This window comes from Haliotis cracherodii, unplaced genomic scaffold, assembly GCF_022045235.1.
Source record: "Haliotis cracherodii isolate W230 unplaced genomic scaffold, xgHalCrac1.p SCAF_24, whole genome shotgun sequence".
NCBI classification, from domain to species: Eukaryota; Metazoa; Mollusca; class Gastropoda; order Lepetellida; family Haliotidae; genus Haliotis; species Haliotis cracherodii.
The window spans coordinates 1,644,860-1,656,138 of NW_027266280.1; positions in this window are offsets into that span (position 1 = coordinate 1,644,860).

Below are 11,279 nucleotides of genomic sequence, written 5' to 3' on the forward strand. Positions count from 1 at the left end.
GTAAGAATATTATGTTGTACTTACGGAGGACCAATCAGCCTAAGGGGCGGTCAGGTAGCCTAGTGGTTAAAGCGTTCGCTCGTCACGCCGAAGACCCGGGTTCGATTCCCGACATGGGTACAATGTGTGAAGCCCATTTGTGGTGTCCCCCGCCGTGATATTGCTGGAATATTGCTAAAAGCGGCGTAAAACCAAACTCACTCACTCACTCACTCACTCACTCACTCACCAATCAGCCTAAGTAAGGGTGGTATGAAGTATGTTTTGAAAGAATATTATGTTGTACTTCCGGGGGACCAATCAGCCTAAGTAAGGGTGGTATGAGATATGTTTTGTAAGAAGATTATGTTGTGCTTTTGAGGGACCCGACCAAACTGATGCAGTCTACCTGTACACCATGGTACTTGTTGTGACATTTACAACCCTCAGTACATTATCATACCCCTGTATGTTTTCACCACCCAGGAAATCAGTCTCTAGTCCATTGTTTTTTCTGTGAATTTGTTCTGATGAAGTGAATTGTAGCAATGATACAGTAGATTAAACAACCTGTTACATTGTTGATAGTTTTAGTTAGTTTTCATCACTGAAAGCCAAATGTCTTGGTGTTTTTTTGTAAAGTTCTGAATTTGCTTTTGTTTGATGTTGAGCTAAGCTAACTGTCGATTACATCACGTCAAGTTTGTACAAAGTCAAATGTGTTGTATATTCGCATTCATTTACCTCTCCAGTCAGATGTGCCTTCACTTGCTGTGTGGACCTTCACTTGCTGTGTGGACCTTCACTTGCTGTGTGGGCCTTCACTTGCTGTGTGGACCTTCACTTGCTGTGTGGACCTTCACTTGCTGTGTGGACCTTCACTTGCTGTGTGGACCTTCACTTGCTGTGTGGGCCTTCACTTGCTGTGTGGGCCTTCACTTGCTGTGTGGGCCTTCACTTGCTGTGTGGACCTTCACTTGCTGTGTGGACCTTTTCTTGCTGTGTGGGCCTTCACTTGCTGTGTGGGCCTTCACTTGCTGTGTGGGCCTTCACTTGCTGTGTGGACCTTTTCTTGCTGTGTGGGCCTTCACTTGCTGTGTGGGCCTTCACTTGCTGTGTGGACCTTCACTTGCTGTGTGGACCTTCACTTGCTGTGTGGGCCTTCGCTTGCTGTGTTGACCTTCACTTGCTGTGTGGGTCGTTACTTGCTTTGTGGGTCTTCACTTGCTATGTGGGCCTTCACTTGTGTGTGGACCTTCACTTGCTATGTGGACCTTCACTTGCTGTGTGGGTCTTCACTTGCTGTGTGGGCCTTCACTTGCTGTGTCGACCTTCACTTGCTATGTGGACCTTCACTTGCTGTGTGGGTCTTCACTTGCTGTGTGGGCCTTCACTTGCTGTGTGGGTCTTCACTTGCTGTGTGGGTCTTCACTTGCTGTGTGGGCCTTCACTTGCTGTGTGGACCTTTTCTTGCTGTGTGGGTCTTCACTTGCTGTGTGGACCTTCACTTGCTGTGTGGGCCTTCGCTTGCTGTGTGGGCCTTCACTTGCTGTGTGGACCTTCACTTGCTGTGTGGACCTTCACTTGCTATGAGGGTCTTCACTTGCTGTGTGGGTCTTCGCTTGCTGTGTGGGTTTTAACTTGCTGTGTGGACCTTCACTTGCTATGTGGGTCTTCACTTGCTGTGTGGACCATCACTTGCTGTGTTGACCTTCACTTGCTGTGTGGGTCTTCACTTGCTGTGTGGGTCGTTACTTGCTTTGTGGGTCTTCACTTGCTGTGTGGGCCTTCACTTGTGTGTGGACCTTCATTTGCTGTGTGGACCTTCACTTGCTGTGTGGGTCTTCACTTGCTGTGTGGACCTTCACTTGCTGTGTGGACCTTCACTTGCTGTGTGGACCTTCACTTGCTGTGTTGACCTTCACTTACTATGTGGGTCTTCACTTGCTGTGTGGACCTTCACTTGCTGTGTTGACCTTCACTTGCTATGAGGGTCTTCACTTGCTGTGTGGACCTTCACTTGCTGTGTGGACCTTCACTTGCTGTGTGGGTCTTCACTTGCTATGAGGGTCTTCACTTGCTGTGTGGACTTTCACTTTCTGTGTGGACCTTCACTTCCTGTGTGGGCCTTCACTTGCCTTCACTTACTATGTGGGTCTTCACTTGCTGTGTGGGCCTTCACTTGTGTGTGGACCTTCATTTGCTGTGTGGACCTTCACTTGCTGTGTGGGTCTTCACTTGCTTTGTGGACCTTCACTTGCTGTGTGGGTCTTCGCTTGCTGTGTGGGCCTTCACTTGCTGTGTGGACCTTCACTTGCTGTGTGGACCTTCACTTGCTGTGTGGACCTTCACTTTCTATGTGGACCTTCACTTGCTGTGTGGACCTTCACTTGCTGTGTGGACCTTCACTCGCTGTGTGGGTCTTCACTCCCTAAGGTGCATCACCTCTCATTGATGTCTATATATACCTGGAAAGGGGTTACATCAAATTATGTTTCATATTATAGAGCCAATTTTAGAATTTGCCTGTTATAATTCTCAAACAAAAAACATATTAAACATATTACAAAGTAACACATTGAAATACAAAACATGGCACCAGATAATTTTCTGTAAGTGCCCCTGGGCAACAGTTGTTTGACTTCCCTTTCAGCAACATTCTCTGCGTCTTTGCATCATGTGCTGACTCGGTGCTTTGAAATGTGCTGACTTGGTGCTTCGACATGTGCTGACTCAGTGCTTCAACATGTGCTGACTCGGTGCTTCGACATGTGCTGACTCGGTGCTTCGACATGTGCTGACTCGGTGCTTTGAAATGTGCTGACTTGGTGCTTCGACATGTGCTGACTCGGTGCTTCGACATGTGCTGACTCGGTGCTTCGACATGTGCTGACTCGGTGCTTCGACATGTGCTGACTCGGTGCTTCGACATGTGCTGACTCGGTGCTTCGACATGTTCTGACTCAATGCTTCGACATGTGCTGACTCATCTGTGGTCTGTGTAGCATTGTATCGATGCAGGAGACGGTAAATTGTGGTTATGTTAACGTTGAAATGACAGGCAACATCTTGGACAGACAGTCCAGCTTCCAAACATCCGATAGCCTGGTTTCTCTGAATTTGAGTTAGGCGTGGCATTGTTGACCAAGGAGTGGTAGGTCCAAGAATCGGCCACAGTTTTATACCCACTACAGTTTGTGACAGTTCATGCATTTTCAATTTCGCGAGAAATGGATGCATGATACCAACATATTCATTGGAATGGTGCGTTTTGGTGATTCGTTTTTTAAGTTGCTAGGGGCTTCCAAAATGCAAACAAAAATATTGATAACACCATCAGGCTTCACTACATTCTAAAACTCGTATGGTTCTGTGTTTGTTACGTATTTGCTTTAAACCACTTGCGTTTCTTTTGCGTGGGAGTATTGATATTTCCAAACATCCATGGAATATTGGATGTAAAACTAAAGAAGTAGCTGTGCTTAACCTTTTTGCAGATGTATATGTTTTTTGTATTTGAGTTATAACATAAACAGGACAACATATGTAACATTTCCCCAGGCCTTTAGCCATGGATATAACCGTGTATGTATCATGTTAATCAGACAGACCAAATGTTACAAAAATGTTCTTTTGTTTTCAATCTTCTTCAGAATATGGAGTGTGAGAGAGCCACCATTTTATATTCAGGCTGGTGGTGGTGGAGTGGATTAGTAGTGATTTTAAAAAAATATACTTTGTTCAGGTAAAAACCTCACAAAAATGTTTTTTCTCAGGTTTTACAAGAAAAAATAAATTGAACACTGGACATGTAGGATGTCCTGAACAAATGTGAATAAAAGAATAACAAGCCTAAAAGTGTTTTGTAGCAGTAAAACAGTAAAACAGTAGCACTGACTGAAAACAACACAAGTCCTGTCATCCATTTCCCACCCCTACTCCCACACCCCTAATCCCACCCCCCTACTCCTGCCCCCCTACTCCCGCCCGTACTCCCACACCCCTACTCCCACACCCCTACTCCCACCCCTACTCCCACACCCCTACTCCCACCCCTACTCCCCTACCCCTACTCCCATACCCCTACTCCCACACCCCTACTCCCACACCCCTACTCCCACACCCCTACTCCCACACCCCTACTCCCCTACCCCTACTCCCATACCCCTACTCCCACACCCCTACTCCCACACCCCTACTCCAACCCCTACTCCCACACCCCTACTCCCACCCCTACTCCCACACCCCTACTCCCACACCCCTACTCCCACCCCTACTCCCGCCCCCTACTCCCACCCCTACAGGCAGTAAATGGCATCCCCAGTTTGAGTGGGATGATGGCATGGAGTCGTATCAGCATCCTCTGTTAAAGGATGCAACTGGTGTACAATACTCAGGATATCCTTGGTTGTCAAGGAATGGTTTGTGACCCTACCATGTACATGATTTAAATGTAATCTTGGTGCAGATTTGTTCAATGTGCCTGTCTCATTTTATCCAATGTTTGTTTTTACACTAACACTTGTTCTTGTTGATATTAGGCACATGTTGAGTTTGTTAGCTCACCTGACTACAGTCGTGTGAGCTTATGTCATGACCTGTTTTGTCATCTCAGTAAAACACTGGAACAATGAAGCAACAACTTCACATGCTTGTTCCACCAGTGATCACACCCTAGTTTGTCTCAAATCCACCAGAGTGGTGTCCCTATGTAATGCAAGGATCTGCTGGACAAAGATTCAAATCATATATTCACCCAGGTTGTGATACTTGATCTGTTATGCTCATTAGTTTTACCAATTATGTCAACATCTAGGGCTTGAAATTCTGACTTTAAAAAAACTGGCGCCATGCTGTAACTGAAATACTGAGTTAAATTCAGTCACTGACTCCAATGATCTTGTATGGTATTGTTACTGTCGAGGCAAGTGCCCTCACTGTAGGTGTTGTGCTACAGTGATGAGGTCTAGTTTTACACTGTAGTCGTGCCGTCCATGTTGGTGAAGCGTGCACATTCCGTCCTAGTTGTTGAAGAAACCTGTTTCACCAGTGTATCAGTTATATTCTACTTATGTTTGTGTCTGACCGTCTATTAAACAGTTTATTTAAGAAGAAGAAAAAGGACTTTGTTTTTGTTTTACAGCTAATTGCAGCAAGTCTTGAGGCTGACACCAACTAGGAAGCCACCGGAGCCTCCTGTCCCTTTTTAGGTTAGACAGCAGCCTGTTGGTTGTAAGAAGCGACTTACTGGATCAGAGGCCATTTCACAAAGCGTAGCTAGCAACAGTCGTAAATCTATGTTAAAGTATAGGAGAAGTGGTAGTCGTAGTCGTCTCTTTGTGAAACAGGCCCCTGGTGGTCAGGCTCTGTCACTCCTTTGATCACATATCATTGTACCCTGATGGCGTGAATCATTGTTAATGTCAATCGCTGGTTTTTCTGGTACAGACATGTTTATTTACCAATCTCATTCAAATCAGATCTTAGTTCTCACTACCGCTTTACAAAGATCTGAGGACATCCCAGTACGGGTCACGTCAGACCGACCTTGCGCGAACTTTGACCGACCAATGGACTGACCAATCAGAAGGCAGGTATCTCGTGCTTTACAGCACTAATTTCAAATTGGCGACTACGCTTCAAAACATATTTTGACAAATTTTCGATTACAAATTTAAAACCTGAACAAAAGAACATTCTGGAATGGCTAATAGATGGTCTTGATTGTATGGATTCAGTCGTTAAACCCGTAACTATCGTTCGGAGTTTTTTCGAGGTTGCATGATTAGAAATCACATTCCGACTGTCACTTTCATAATCTGGTAAGCGATGCTCTGATTGGTCGGATGAAAGGTCGTTCTGACGTGACCCCAAATAGGATGTCCTCAGATCTTTGTTTAGCGGTAGCGAGAACTGAGGTCTGATTTTAATGAGATTGATTATTTACAGGCTGACGTCATATGGATGGAGTTTTGCCAAGTGCGGTGTTAAACAACAATTAAACAAACGAATGTGTAAAGACAATGGGTTACGTGGGACCAACTGATTGCAATGGCAACCCAAGTACAGTACACAAATTATGTTATTTGGGGGTATTATATAATATATAAGTACTGGCTTCTTATTTGGGTGGCGGATTCAGGATTTGTAATAACTTCTTTATTACCCTGTTATTTTTGGAGTAGCTCCACAAATGTTGTGTAAACTTAATGACAGCTTTTTGGAAAGTAGTTCATATCAGGAGTCTTTGAAAAGACCCAGTCTTCGTGAGGTTCTATGTACCAACAAAATGATTCTTCCAACTTTTTCAGTTTCTAAACAGTAATGGGCAGGGTCTCGAGTGGAAGAGAGATTAGTGATGTAGTAACCAATGCAATCACAATGGTCAGCAAATTTCATTGTATCTGTTCCAGGTGATATCTCCTGTGTATGGGAACTTGACAACAGAGGCATAAAAAATGCCTTGCACACACTTACCGTCACAGCACACAGTAGGGAACCTTGACACCAGGGCTGTTTTATATATTCAGTGTAACTGCTGAAGGGTTACCAAAGTAGATGGGGACCGCCTCCGTGGTCTAGTGGTAGAGCGTCCGCCCTGAGAGCGGAAGGTACGGGGTTCGATCCCCGACCGTGTCATACCAAAAGACGTTAAAAGATGGTACTTGTAACCCTGTCTGGCGCTCGGCATTATCGGACTAAAACAAGGACTGGTCGGCTCGGAGTCAGTATACTGAGTGGGGTATTCATGTTAAACTGCGGCATGGCATCAGTCCGGACTAGTACAAGCAGCCACACAAACACACACACACGTACATGCACGTCGCTATATAAGTGCAATAATCTTGGACGCGACGTTAAACCCCATTTCACCTCACCTCACCCATGTAGATGTCAAGATCCGGCCGAGAATTGGTCTTCAGCAATCCATGTTTGTCGTAAGAGGCGACTTGCGGGATCGGGTTTATCAGGTTCACCGTTTCCCAATTGCGTGGATCGATGCTCATGATGTCAATCACTAGATTGTCTTGTCCAGACTCCATTATTTACATACCGACGTCATATAGCTTAGTTAGTTAGTTAGTTAGTTAGTTAGTTAGTTTTCGTAAGGGCGACAGCGCGACATATGCCCCTTCTAGGTTTCCATAGTTATCTATAATTGTGTTCCTGTATTGATAATAATAAAGTGACATTGATGTGCGTGGCATGATTACCTTTATAATATAATTTAACTCACTTCATTGGCCAATACTTTCATTGTTTCGTTATATTATTAATTTACCTATGGTATGGCACATTCCTAACTAAACGGGGCTTGAACTGTATTGGTCTTACCTCGATATTTGTACCTAGTTCTGAGGGGGTTTTTTTGCTGTCGGTTTTATTTATTTGTACGACATTACTAGTTGATATTCTGATGATCGAATCAAACTGAGAAATACTTTTTATTGACTGACTGCATTACATTGTTTGTTTGTTGTTTAACGCCGCACTCAGAAATATTCTATGAGGTCGGATGAGTGTCATGACGTGGATGAGTGTTCAAGGTGTGAGAGTCCCACCCCCATGGACACTTATTCCACCCCATGGACACTTATCCCAACCCGTGGACACTTATCCCACCCCCGTGGGACACTTATCCCACCTCATGGACACTCATCCCACCTCGTGGACACTAATACCACCTCATGGACACTCACCCCACCCCGTGGACACTCATCCCACCTCATGGACACTCATCCCACCTCATGTCCACTAATCCTACCTCATGACCAACATCCCACCTCGTGGCCACTCATCCCACCTCAAGGACACTCATCCCACCCCGTGGACACTCATCCCACCTCAAGGACACTCATCCCACCCTCTTGAACACTTATCCCACCCCATGGACACATATCCCACCCCGTGGACACTCATCCCACCTCATGGACCCCGTGGACACACATCCCACCTCGCGGCCACTCATCCCACGTCATCGTCACACATCCCACCCCATGGACACACATCCAACCTAATTGCCACTGATCCCACCTCCTGGACGACGCTCATCCCACCTCAAGGACACTCATCCCACCTCATGGACACTCATCCCACCTCATGGACACTCATCCCACCTCATTGACACTCGTCCCACCTCATTGACACTCGTCCCACCTCATTGACACTCATCCCCGTGGACACACATCCCACCTCGCGGCCACTCATCCCACGTCATCGTCACACATCCCACCCCATGGACACACATCCAACCTAATTGCCACTGATCCCACCTCCTGGACGACGCTCATCCCACCTCAAGGACACTCATCCCACCTCATGGACACTCATCCCACCTCATGGACACTCATCCCACCTCATTGACACTCGTCCCACCTCATTGACACTCGTCCCACCTCATTGACACTCATCCCCGTGGACACACATCCCACCTCGCGGCCACTCATCCCACGTCATCGTCACACATCCCACCCCATGGACACACATCCAACCTAATTGCCACTGATCCCACCTCCTGGACGACGCTCATCCCACCTCAAGGACACTCATCCCACCTCATGGACACTCATCCCACCTCATGGACACTCATCCCACCTCATTGACACTCGTCCCACCTCATTGACACTCGTCCCACCTCATTGACACTCATCCCACCTCATTGACACTCGCCCCACCTCATTGACACTCGTCCCACCTCATTGACACTCATCCCACCTCATTGACACTCATCCCACCTCATTGACACTCGTCCCACCTCATTGACACTCATCCCACCTCATTGACACTCGTCCCACCTCATTGACACTCATCCCACTCATCCCACCTCATGGACACTCATCCCACTCATCCCACCTCATGGACACTCATCCCACCTCATTGACACTCATCCCACCTCATTGACACTCATCCCACTCATCCCACCTCATGGACACTCATCCCACCTCATGGACACTCATCCCACCTCATGGACACTCATCCCACTCATCCCACCTCATGGACACTCATCCCACCTCATTGACACTCATCCCACCTCATTGACACTCGTCCCACCTCATTGACACTCATCCCACTCGTCCCACCTCATTGACACTCATCCCACTCATCCCACCTCATGGACACTCATCCCACTCATCCCACCTCATGGACACTCGTCCCACCTCATTGACACTCATCCCTCTCATCCCACCTCATGGACACTCAACCCACCCCATGGACACTCATCCCACCTCATGGACACTCATCCCACCTCATGGACACTCATCCCACCTCATGGACACTCATCCCACCTCATGGACACTCATCCCACCTTGTGGACACTCATCCCACCTCATGGACACTCATCCCACTCATTCCACCTCATGGACACTCATCCCACCTCATGGACACTCATCCCACCTCATGGACACTCATCCCACCTCATGGACACACATCCCACCTCATGGACACTCATCCCACCTCATGGACACACATCCCACCTTGTGGACACTCATCCCACCTCATGGACACTCATCCCACTCATCCCACCTCATGGACACTCATCCCACCTCATGGACACTCATCCCACCTCATGGACACTCATCCCACCTCATGGACACTCATCCCACCTCAAGGACACTCATCCCACCTCATGGACACTCATCCCACCTCATGGACACTCATCCCACCTCATTGACACTCGTCCCACCTCATTGACACTCGTCCCACCTCATTGACACTCATCCCACCTCATTGACACTCGCCCCACCTCATTGACACTCGTCCCACCTCATTGACACTCATCCCACCTCATTGACACTCATCCCACCTCATTGACACTCGTCCCACCTCATTGACACTCATCCCACCTCATTGACACTCGTCCCACCTCATTGACACTCATCCCACTCATCCCACCTCATGGACACTCATCCCACTCATCCCACCTCATGGACACTCATCCCACCTCATTGACACTCATCCCACCTCATTGACACTCATCCCACTCATCCCACCTCATGGACACTCATCCCACCTCATGGACACTCATCCCACCTCATTGACACTCATCCCACTCATCCCACCTCATGGACACTCATCCCACCTCATTGACACTCATCCCACCTCATTGACACTCGTCCCACCTCATTGACACTCATCCCACTCGTCCCACCTCATTGACACTCATCCCACTCATCCCACCTCATGGACACTCATCCCACTCATCCCACCTCATGGACACTCGTCCCACCTCATTGACACTCATCCCTCTCATCCCACCTCATGGACACTCAACCCACCCCATGGACACTCATCCCACCTCATGGACACTCATCCCACCTCATGGACACTCATCCCACCTCATGGACACTCATCCCACCTCATGGACACTCATCCCACCTTGTGGACACTCATCCCACCTCATGGACACTCATCCCACTCATTCCACCTCATGGACACTCATCCCACCTCATGGACACTCATCCCACCTCATGGACACTCATCCCACCTCATGGACACACATCCCACCTCATGGACACTCATCCCACCTCATGGACACACATCCCACCTTGTGGACACTCATCCCACCTCATGGACACTCATCCCACTCATCCCACCTCATGGACACTCATCCCACCTCATGGACACTCATCCCACCTCATGGACACTCATCCCACCTCATGGACACTCATCCCACCTCATGGACACTCATCCCACCTCATGGACACTCATCCCACTCATCCCACCTCATGGACACTCATCCCACCTCATGGACACCACCTCATGGACACTCATCCCACCTCATGGACACTCATCCCACCTCATGGACACCACCTCATGGACACTCATCCCACCTCATGGACACTCATCCCACCTCATGGACACTCATCCCACCTCATGGACACTCATCCCACCTCATGGACACTCATCCCACTCATCCCACCTCATGGACACTCATCCCACCTCATGGACACTCATCCCACCTCATGGACACTCATCCCACCTCATGGACACACATCCCACCTCATGGACACACATCCCACCTCATGGACACACATCCCACCTTGTGGACACTCATCCCACCTCATGGACACTCATCCCACTCATCCCACCTCATGGACACTCATCCCACCTCATGGACACTCATCCCACCTCATGGACACTCATCCCACCTCATGGACACTCATCCCACTTCATGGACACCACCTCATGGACACTCATCCCACCTCATGGACACTCATCCCACCTCATGGACACTCATCCCACCTCATGGACACACATCCCACCTTGTTGACACTCATCCCAACTTGTGGTAGCTCACC